Consider the following 12,360-nt stretch of genomic DNA (forward strand, 5'->3'; position numbering starts at 1 on the left):
GCTTAAGGCTAAATTGATTTAAGGGTGAAAAATGCAATGCCTATCAGGGATTTATTGGAAAGAGATGGACTTATTTTTGGAAAAAAAATAAAACATCTGCACACATATGAAGAAGTTTAATTTTTTTTTAAGCCTGGAGATAAATGAAAACCATTAATAAAATAGGCCAGATTGAAGCAAAAATGAAAAGAGACAAAAATGTATATCTGTTTTCTTTAACCCAGGAATGTATTACACTGAGGACTCAAGTTTATGACAAGAACAATTTAACTGCATTCAGGTCAAACATGTGGTGAAGAGATCAGCTATCTTTGCATGTCTCTTTCTGTTTAGAAAAAAGAAGATTTCCTCATATCAGTGTTTATTGCTGCTGCTGCTGCTAAGTCGCTTCAGTCGTCTCCGACTCTGTGCGACCCCACAGATGGCAGCCCGCCAGGCTCCCCTGTCCCTGGGATTCTCCAGGTAGGAACACTGGAGTGGGTTGTCATTTCCTTCTCCAATGCATGAAAGTAAAAAGTGAAAGTGAAGTCACTCAGTCGTGTCCAACTCTTAGTGACCCCATGGACTGCAGCCTACCAGGCTCCTCCATCCATGGGATTTTCCAGGCAAGAGTACTGGAGTGGGGTGCCATTGCCTTCTCTAGAAAAGATATAAAATCTTTATGAAAGGCAGCTGAACCCTTTGAAATTTCATGTAAAATTGGAAATAAGTGAAATTTTCTATTTAGCTCTCTATTAGACCATCAAACAATAGTTTAACTTCAAAAGAAAATGTTTGAGTGAATCTCTATTAGGCTCTTCTAATCTCATATACAAGATATTCACTCTACATATGATGAATTAACTGGGCATTATGATCACCATAAAAACTAAATATTTTGTATTTGTAATAAGCTATGAATATTAAATACAAGTCTTATCTCACAGAAAAGCCTTCAATATTTTGCTCATTAACTCCAACATAGACAAGAAACTCCCCCCCCCAAAAAAAAAAAACCACACACACCAAATCAAAGGTCAGTACTTCAGTCCTACTCAATCTGAGACTGATGTCTTTAGATTGAATCAGGGACATTTTATTTATTTTAATTAAATAGCAACAGTGCTTTTTTTTTTTTTTTTAAAGTAAAGAACTGTAACCACAGGGAGAAAAATCTTTTCAAAAGAAGAAATAAGATAAAAGCATAGAAAAAGGAATTCAGATAAATGTATTTCAATACCAATACGTGTGAGGGATCTCAATGGAGGGGAGAGTTCAGGAATCTTTGGCAGCTCTGTTTTTTTCTAATAATTTCTACAAATACCTTCATATATATTCTCTGCAATAGCAAAAAGACCGTTTAAATAGGTTTCCATTTTTTAAATAGTTGGCTTTTGGCAAAATAAACGTAATAGTATTAATAATAAAGGCTTCTTCTCACCACGAGATGGAGCTCAAGACTCCTTTCCTCAAAGTTTTGTGGAGATCAAGGACCACAGGCGATGGGAGAAGGATAAGAACTTCAGCTGGAGCAGTGAAGCTGACAGGGATTGCCTCCTGCCTGAGAGCAGACTGATTAGACAGATTTTGCTCTGACATTAGGGCACATGTTCTTGCTGTAAGTGTGCCCTTTCTTTTGTTTTTCTTTCTATACCAGCACAGTGCTAAAATCTAGAATGAATAGTCTAATTCGAGGTCTACCACAGAGAACCCTGGGGCATTGGTTAAACTGTATATTCTTTAAATCAATCCCATATTTTTTGAATTGGCTTTTATTGAGCTTGAAGTCCTAGCAAATGTGTTACTATTTTATAAGATAGTCCCCCCACTACTGCAGACAGTAAATTAAATTTACAATTAAGGGTAAGAATCACTGACCCCAAGGAAAGACAAATTAGGCAGCTATGCTACTGTTTAGGCAAGAGTTTTGTGATTTAATATGATCTAGTCTAATCCCAAGAGACTACCTAGTTGTTTGGAAGGACAGAACCCAGGTATTTAAAATTTCTTTTGCCTCTATTTCAGGTCATTTATCTCCTGAAGATATCAGGAGATATCCTCAGGTCAGCTATCTCCAGGGCATTTAATGACTATTACCCTAATAAGTGGCTGATTGGTCATTAAAGTATCCTTGGACTTTGCCCCTGAGCCAGTCTGATACAGCTGATCTTTCTTTTCTATCTCAGGAGAGATTTGGAGATCAAGGACAATATATTTCAGATAAGCTCATGTTATTCCAGCTGGCTCTAACAAGTCCAGGTTCATTCAACTAATTTGATGACCTTTGATGTACAATCTGCCTTGATAAAAGTGCCTCCTCAGCACAAGGATGCCAGATTTAATACTACAAAAGAGTAGGATCTAAATCATGTCAATAGGAGATATGGCTTTATGTATAGGATTATTTTATACTTCTGATGGGAGAAAATGAACACTCACTCAGGTGAGTTACCCTTGATCTAAGAAAAGTAGCTTCCAGTGTGACTCAGCCATGGCTGGTGAAGAGACCAAAGTCAGTTTGAGTGTTCAGTTCCTTCTGTTCATTCATGGGGTCCACTGTAGTTCAAATAAAGATTCCAAAGTGACTGTAGACTTTGACAAGGAAGCAAGGGCTTATTTCAAGGGAATAAAGCATGGAGTTTACCAAGGGCTGAAGAAAAAATAAATAAGGGAACAGAAAAAAAGATATATATGAGCAACATGAGAGCATCCACGAGATGCTCTATGAATGTTTAGATTCGTTAGAGAGTTGATGTATGACAAACCAATACAATATTGTAAAAGCATTAACCTCCAATTAAAATAAATAAATTTGTATTAAAAAAAAATATTTTACCTAAGCTAATTAGCAGAATGTTTCTTCCTTGGCTCTCTCTTAACTGCCCCTACAATATCTACTTATTTTCTTGGACAACTCCACAGGATGAATCTTCTTCTAAAGGTAATTCTGGTTTCTCATGGGCCTCTGAAGCAACTATACTAATTATCACATCAGTTTCCTGCTGATGTTATTTTATCCAGATGGGATTCTCTCTTCCTTCTCTGTATTCTATAGGCCTTCCATTACTCGGTTACTAATTTAAAGTACAGGTATTTTTGTAGAATCTTCCCAGATTGCTTAAACCCATGTGAATCTGTTATTAATTCAACCCATTATGTTTGAGGGTTTTTTCTTGTTGTTGTTATTTGGTTGTTTGTCTTTTGCTGTTTTTCCAAATGTAAATGATCAGTTATGGGCTAATTTGTGACCACCCCAAACTCCATAAGTGAAAAGTTTTATGACATGGATGTGTAACATTTTTATGAAGGCACATAAGAAGCATTCCTGATCCAGTTAGAGAATGTTGTTAGGGTGACACACCACTTGAGCTGAGTATCTGAGCCTGAACATGTGAGTATGTATTAGCCAGGTGATATACTTGGAGAAGTGAAGAGTATCCTATGCCAAGAGAACAGCATATACAAAAGCCCAGGTATGAAAGAGAATTCTCACTAAGGGCAGAGTGTAGTGTGAGAAATGGATTGAGTGTGAGACACGAGTTGAAATGGCCATCCAGTCACTCAATAATGACTTTAATTTGCCAGACTCTGGGGATTTGTAAATGAATATATAAAACTCAATATCTGCTCTTTTATACTTATAGTCTAATTAGAGAGAAACAAATAATCACAATGGAATGTGGACATCTAATATTCATTTTATCTTATTGCATTTTATTACAGGGGTAGAAGAAAGTCAGAATCAGGAAAGCTGTCAAAAGATGTATGTCCTTTGATATTATTTTTAAATGAAAAGAGGAGTTTTGAGGGAGAGTTTCTGTTCCTGAAACATTTGGGGCAACAACTGAATGATAGTATAGGCATACTGCTGCTGCTGATGCTAAGTCGTCAACAGGTTCCTCTGTCCCTGGGATTCTCCAGGCAAGAATACTGGAGTGGGTTGCCATTTCCTTCTCCAATGCATGAAAGTGAAAAGTGAAAGTGAAGTTGCTCAGTCGTGTCCGACTCTTAATGACCCCATGGACTGTAGCCTACCAGCCTTCTCCATCCATGGGATTCTCCAGGTAAGAGTACTGGAATGGGGTGCCATTGCCTTCTCCGTAGTACAGGCATGGGAATTACCAAAAAGATGTGGCACATATGTAGATTAGCAAGCAATTTTCTAGCACTTGCTGTGCAAATATGGGCATGCAAGAAGTTGAACCAAGCAGGTAAATAAAGACCAAGATCATGAAAGTTAATAAATATTTTTCCATATGCCTGGAATATATCCTTCAATTAATATGAAATTGTGGAAGGACTATAAGCAGAAGAATAATATGATTGGATTTTGATTTGCATTTTAGAAAGATCTTTTTAATAAAAGTACACATAATGGAGAACTAAACGGTAGTCTGGAAAGGGAAATCTAGCAACTGATTATATTCTCATTTGCATTATTTTTAATATAAAATTTTAGTGTCTGGTCTGTTCAGCTTCATGTTCAGCTCTCTAAGGACAGGAGATCCTGGCACATTTTTCCCCCCTTTAATCAAAGAGCACAAAATTAGGCACAGAGCTTTTCAGTAAAATTATACTGATTAAATGTTTGATTAAGCTTAACTTTAAAGCCTAGACCCCCTACTGAGTGAAGGAAGATGTCATTCCTGCCTTGTAACAAAGGAGCAGCTGTATTTTCCTCCTTGAATAAATGTCTTATCCTGTCCAGAAAGAGGATATAACTACATCTGTACAAAGAAGGTGTTGGGAAGTTTAATTAGCTAGTGTTTATAATCTTCTTTGAAGCTGAAAAGTGTTAATTATGTTTTTCCCACTTTAAGATTCTAAGTCACATGGACCATATCTTAAGAGTTTCTGAGTCTGGAAAGTTGTTGCCTTCCTGAATTGAGCTAGGTAGCTTTTGCAAACACATATTGCCACAAGATTGCCTTAGGGTTGACCAAGTAACTGTGAAGATGAGAGGTATACAGGTGAATTTGTAAGAAAACATGCTGACTTTGTTAATATCAAACAAACAGGAGCTATGGAAGGAATGTTGCTCTGTGAAGAGATTTCAGTTTCTCTAGGGATCCCCTGCTGATCACTCCTTCCCTCACTTCAATTGAATGGATAGCTTCCCATTCAATCTAAGTATGGACACTCTTAATCCTCCATATCTAAGCATAGGTGGAAAATATAACTGGTAACTTTATAAAGAGAGTTAGATCTCAAAGTAATATGCAAGTCAACAACAACAAATCTTGTGGGAGATCACTGTGCCTATACATGAACAGTCTAGATATAAGAGTCATCTGGCCCTATCCCAAAAGAATGTCTTCAAGCCTGCTTTAAACCTTCAAATTCATTTCAAATACCCTAAACCTGAAATACTAGACTTCCCTCCTTATCTATTAAAGTCCAGTTTTCTGCATTTTTGCTTCCATTCTGAGGTCTTGCCTTTTCTTTCAAATGATTTACACTAGGAAGATTCTCTTTCTTCAGAGAAAGAAAATTGTTCCCTACTGAAAGGTAGGGAAGTCTTACCATATGGCTGTAATACACTTCATTATTTATAAAATAGCATGATGGGATCAATAATTATTTAAAAGATAAACTCAGTGGGTGTCAGATTGCAATGAATATAATCAATGGACCAAGCATTTTGAAAAGTGCCTAGAGGAAGTTTGTGGTTATGTGTGTTCAAAAGCATGTCATCTGAAATTAGTCCTAAATGGAAATGGATGTTTACATATTGACGGCCATACCCTAATAGAGCCAATACTGTGAATGATATTGATATCTACTGCTTGTCGAGTGTCAGTTATGTTCTAAGACTGTGCTATGTACTTTGAATATAGCACTTCATTTCATTCTCTTAATAACCCTATGGAGTAGGTATTATCTACAATTTAGAAATGATTAAATTGAAAATTAGAGTGAGTAAGGAACTTGCTAAAGACCATTCATTCCCTAAGTGGAATCTATGCAATGTGGTTGTTTGGACCGAAACTCCAAACAGCTTAACCACCTAACTGCTGCAGTCATGTTTCTCAAACTAGTATAACAAGCAATATACTCAGGGTACAAAATGCCACAGATAAACATGGCTTATCAACTTAATTTAATGGTAAGTAGTGGAATTCCATGAAAATTTGATATATTTTTCTCAGATAAAACATAGCACTTTAGACTTGTCAAATTGTACATGTGCTTCTAACTACATGCTTCAAACTCCTTCAAACTGCATGCATTCTTCTCTTATATTACTATATTTTGATGAAAAATTTGAACAGTCACACACTCTTCTACAAAAATTACTGAAATTTCTCTCCAATAGCCAAGCCATTTATTTGCTATCTTTCTGAATTCCAAGCATATTACTGTGATACAGTTAAGCATAGGAGGAGGATTTGTGGTGTGACTTCACTGTATTCTGGAATTAAGAGCATTAATTCGTAAATTTTATCTCTTCCAATGCAAGATACAGTAGTAGAGAAAGAAAAGGACAAACATAAGTGCATTCAACACCATGTATTCAGTTTAAAAGGCAATGGAAAAAAGAAATCTCAAGAACAGCAATGCATCTAGATATATTACACCCTCTGGTAAACACTCATAGAAAGGTAAACTATATGACCAGGTATGTTCAAAGATAGCATTATTTTGTCTTATTCATATTTAGTTATCATGGAAAATGGTTTCTTGTTCAGTTGGCCAAGGTTTCTCTTCTGTTCAGATGATTTTCTTGACTTGAGATGAATATTGGCACAAATGCCTTGGTGGAGAATGGCATGTCCAAGTTTTATTGCAATCGTTAATGTTTAGGTTGCATTATCCTATAGGAGAGGTTGAGATTCCCTACAGTATTGGTTTTAGGTTAATTGTGCTATTGTGTTTTCTAAGCTCACACTTTTCTGGTGATAAAACTTCCAATAGAATTTTTAGGATCTATAAATTTTGCATTTTGGAGATCTATTTGCTAAGAAATATTTCCACAATTCTCTGCTGATCAAAATATTTCCTGAATCTTGATCATTAAGTCATGTTAATAGTTTGATGTTTAATGCCATATTCACTTTGTTTCAGTTGACTTGCAGCTGCTACTGGGACTCTTCCCAGTCTTGTTTTTCGATGCTTAATTGCCTTAAATTCAGAAGCTGTCTGGGGAATAGAGAGCTGGAGTAGAGTGATCAAACAAACAGCATACCATTGAAAGAAGGGTGAGATGGCCGAATAAGGAGATTCTCGGCTTGTCTCTTACCACAAACATATCAATGTTACTACTACATATAGAGAAACTATCGGTGAGAATTACTAAAAATCTACCAAAAAAGATTCTCCAAAACTAAGGATAAAAGAGGAAAAACACACTGACAGGTAGGAGGAGCAAAGATGTGATCTATCTAGTACTGACACCCTGGTAGTGTGACCCACAGCAGAAGAGATATCACAGCTTCAGAGTCTCCACCTGACAGCTGAGGACTCTGAATCCTACATTAGGCTCCCAAGTCTTCCAGATAGATCATTTTAGACCACCAGACAAGTCTCAATAAATTTAAGAAGGTAAAAATCATATCAAACATCTTTGCTGATCACAATATGAGGTTCAGTTCAGTTCAGTTCAGTCGCTCAGTCATGTCCGACTCTTTGCAACCCCATGAATTGCAGCATGCCAGGCCTCCCTGTCCATCACCATCTCCTGGAGTTCACAAACTCAAGTCCATCAAGTTGGTGATGCCATCCAGCAATCTCATCCTCTGTCGTCCCGTTTTCCTCCTGCCCCAAATACCTCCCAGCATCAGAGTCTTTTCCAATGAGTCAACTCTTCACATGAGGTGGCCAAAGTACTGGAGCTTCAGCTTTAGCATCATTCCTTCCAAAGAAATCCCAGGGCTGATCTCCTTTAGAATGGACTGGTTGGACTCCTTGCAGTCCAAGGGACTCTCAAGAGTCTTCTCCAACACCACAGTTCAAAAGCATCAATTCTTTGGTGCTCAACTTTCTTCACAGTCCAACTCTCACATCCGTACATGACCACTGGAAAAACCATAGCCTTGACTAGACAGACCTTTGTTGACAAAGTAATATCTCTGGTTTTCAATATGCTATCTAGGTTGGTGATAACTTTTCTTCCAAGGAGTAAGCGTCTTTTAATTTCATAGCTGTAGTAGCCGAAAAAAATAAAGTCTGCCACTGTTTCCACTGTTTCCCCATCTATTTCCCATGAAGTGATGGGACCAGATGCCATGATCTTCGTTTTCTGAATGTTGAGCTTTAAGCCAACTTTTTCGCTCTCCTCTTTCACTTTCATCAAGAGGCTTTTTAGTTCCTCTTCACTTTCTGCCATAAGGGTGATGCCATCTGCATATCTGAGGTTATTGATATTTCTCCCAGCAATCTTGATTCCAGCTTGTTCTTCTTCCAGACCAGCGTTTCTCATGATGTTAGAAGTCAACTATGAGAAAAAAACAAATAAACTGGAAAAAAAACACCATAAACACTCCAGATCTGAACAACATACTACCAAATAATCAGAGGTCACCAAAGAAATCAAAGGGGCCAATAAGAAATACTGTGACAAATATCAAAGTAGAAACACAACATTCCAAAATCTATGCAACTTGGCAAAGGGGAAGTTTATAGCTATACAGACCTACCTCAGATAACAAAGAAAATCTCAAATAAACAATCTAATTTTATACCTAAAGAAACTAGAAATAGAATATATATATTTTTTAAAAGCACAAAGTTAGTAGAAAAAGGAAAATAATAAAGATCAGAGCAATAAGGAAATAGAGACTAAAAAAAAAATAACAATGATCAATGTAACTAGGAGCAATTTCTTTGAAAAGATAAACCTTAGGTAGACTCATAAAGGAAAAAAGAAAGAAGCCCAAAATACATAAAATAAAATAAATACATAAAAACAGAGTTATAACCAACACCACAGGAACATCATAAGAGATTACCACAAAAATAATGGCAGCAGATTGAACAACCTAAAGAAATGTATAAATTTCTAAAAGCATATAATCCTCCAAAACTGACCCAAGAAGAATTAGAAAATCTGAACAGAACAATGGCTATCAATGAAATTGAAACAGCAATCAAAAAACTCTCAGTAATTAAAAGTCCAGGGCCAGAAAGCTTCATGGGTTAATTCTACTAAAGATTTAAAGGCTGTTTAATACCTTTTTTTCTCAAGTTGTCCAAGAAATTTGAAGAAGAAAGAACACATATAAACTCATTCTACCATGCCAACATACATTGATTAAAAAAATCAGACAAAGACACCAAAGAAAGGAAATGAAGAAAAAGAAAGAAAGAAATTTGCAGGCCATCTAATACAGAAATGCAGAAGCATATGACATAGATGCAAAAAAATATGTGTTGACAAATTCAACATTTTTTCATAATGTATCGTCTCAACAAAGTGGGCATAGAGGGAACATGAAAGTGAAAGTCGCTCAGTAGTGTCCGACTCTTTGTGACCCCATATAGTCCATGGAATTCTCCAAACCAGAATACTGGAGTGGATAGCCTTTCCTTCTCCAGGGGATCTTCCCAACTCAGGGATCAAACTCAAGGTCTCCCACATTGCAGGGAGATTCTTTACCAGCTGAGACACAGGGAAAGTCCAAGAATACTGGAGTGGGCAGCCTATCCCTTCTCCATTAGATCTTCCCAACCCAGGACTCGAACAAGGGTCTCCTGCATTGCAGGTGGATTCTTTACCAACTGAGTTATCAGGGAAGCCAGAGGGAACATACTTCAAGATAATAAAGGCCATATAAGGCAAACCCACAGCTGACATCATATTCAATGGTGAAAAGCTAAAAGTACTTCTAAGTCCAGCAACAAGACAAGAATTTCCACTCTCATGCCTTGTATTCAATGCAGAAATGAATGTCCTAGCCACAGCAATTAGACAATAAATAAATAAATAAATAAACAAATAAATAAATAAATATATATATATATATATAATGTATCCAAATTGAGAAGAGAGACGTAAAACTGCTGCTGATTACAGATGTCATGGCACTACATATAGGAAATACTACAGATGTCAACAAGAATCTAATAGAACTATAAACAAATTGAGTAAACTTGTAGGAAATAGAAAAAAACAACAGAATGGGAAAGACAAGAGATCTCTTCAAGAAAATTAATGATACCAAAGGAACATTTCATGCAAAGATGAGCACAACAAAGGACAGAAATTGTATGGACTTAACAGAAGCAAAATATACTAAGAAGAGGTGGCAAGAATATACAGAAGAACGATACAAAAAAGATCTTCATGACCCAGATAACCATGATGGTATGATCACTCACATAGAGCCAGACATCCTGGCATGTGAAGTCAAGTGGGCCTAGGAAAAAAGCTAGTGGAGGTGATGGAAATCCAGCTGAGCTATTTCAAATCCTAAAAGATGATGCTGTGAAAGTGCTGCACATTATGCCAGCAAACTTGAAAAACTCAGCAGTGGTCTTGGACTGGAAAAGATCAGTTTTCATCCCAATTCCAAAGAAAGACAATGGCAAAGAATGTTCAAACTACTTCACAGTTGCATTCATTTCACATACTAGCAGAGTAATGTTCAACATTTTAACAGTACATAGACGGAGAATTTCAAGCTGGATTTAGAGAAGGCAGAGGAACCAGAGATCAAATTGCCAACATCCACTGGATCATAGAAAAAGCAAGAGAATCCCAGAAAAAAAAAAAAAAACTATGATAAAGCATTTGATTGTGTGGATCACAGCAAACTGGAAAATTCTTCAAGAGTTGGGAATACCAGATTGTTTTATCTGCCTCCTGAGAAACCTTTGTGCAGATCAAGAAGCAACAGTTAAAACTGAACATGGAACAATGGACTGGTTCCAAATTGGGAAAGGAGTACATCGAGGCTGCATACTGTCACCCTATTATTTAACTTATATACAGAGTACGTCATGCAAAATGCCAGGCTGCATGAAACACAAGCTGAAGTCAAGATTGCCAGGAGAAATATCAATAACCTCAAATATGCAGATGACATCACCCTTATGGCAGAAAGTGAAGAGGAACAAAAGAGACTCTTCATGAAAGTGAAAGAGGAGGGTGAAAAAACTGGCTTGAAACTCAACATTCAAAAAACTAAGATCATGGTATCCATGGTATCCTGTCCCATCACTTCATGGCAAATCGTTGGGGAAACAATGGAAACAGTGACTGACTTTATTTTCTTGGGCTTCAAAATCACTGTAGTTGGTGAACCCAGTCATGAAATTAAAAGATGCTTGTTCCTTAGAAGAAAAACCTAGACAGCATATTAAAAAAAAAAAAAAAAAAGACGTTACTTTACCAATAAAAGTCCATCTAGTCAAAGCTATGAATTTTCCAGTAGTCATGTATGGATATGAGAGGTGAACCATAAAGAGGTCTGAGCACCAAAGAATTAATGCTTTTGAACTTTGGTGTTGGAGAAGACTCTTGAGAGTCCCTTGAACTGCAAAGTGATCAAAACAGTCATTCCTAAAGGAAATAAATCCTGAATATTCTTTGGAAGGAAACTCCAATAGTTTAGCCATCTGATGCAAAGAGCTGAATCTTCAGAAAAGACTCTGGTCCTAGGAAAGATTGAAGGCAGGAGGAGTAGGGACAACAGAGGATGAGGTGGTTGGATGGCATCATCAACTCAATAGACATGAATTTGAGCAAGCTGCAGAAGACGGTGAAGGACAGGGATGCCTGGCATGCTGGACTCCATGAGTTGCAAAGAGTAGGACACGACTGAGTGACTGAACAACATACAAGTAGTAGGATACAAACGTTCAGAATTCTGTGGAATTTATCTACAGTACCAATGATCTATTTGAAAGACAGATTAAGAAAGTTAATCCCATTATAATTGCATCAAAAATATTATTTAATATAACTTTATTTATATTAATTGGAGGCTAAATACTTTACAATATTGTATTGGTTTTGCCATACATCAACATGAATCTGCCACGGGTGTACATGTGTTCCCCATTCTGAGCCCCCCTCTCACCTCCCTCCCCATACCATCACTCTGGGTCATCCCAGTGCACCTTCCCCGAGCATCCTGTATTATGCATCAAACCTGGACTGGTGATTCATTTCACAGATGATATTATACCTGTTTCAATGCCATTCTCCCAAATCATCCCACCCTCGCCCTCTCCCACAGAGTTCAAAAGACTGTTCTATACATCTGTGTCTCTTTCGCTGTCTTGCATACAGGGTTATCATTGCCATCTTTCTAAATTCCATATATATACGTTAGTATACTGTATTGGTTGGAGAAGGCAGTGGCACCCCACTCCAGTACTCTTGCCTGGAAAATCCCATGGACAGAGGAGCCTGGTGGGCTGCAGTCCATAGGGTCGCTA

Source organism: Oryx dammah, unplaced genomic scaffold (genome assembly GCF_014754425.2).
Source record: "Oryx dammah isolate SB20612 unplaced genomic scaffold, SCBI_Odam_1.1 HiC_scaffold_22, whole genome shotgun sequence".
In the NCBI taxonomy this organism is placed as follows: domain Eukaryota; kingdom Metazoa; phylum Chordata; class Mammalia; order Artiodactyla; family Bovidae; genus Oryx; species Oryx dammah.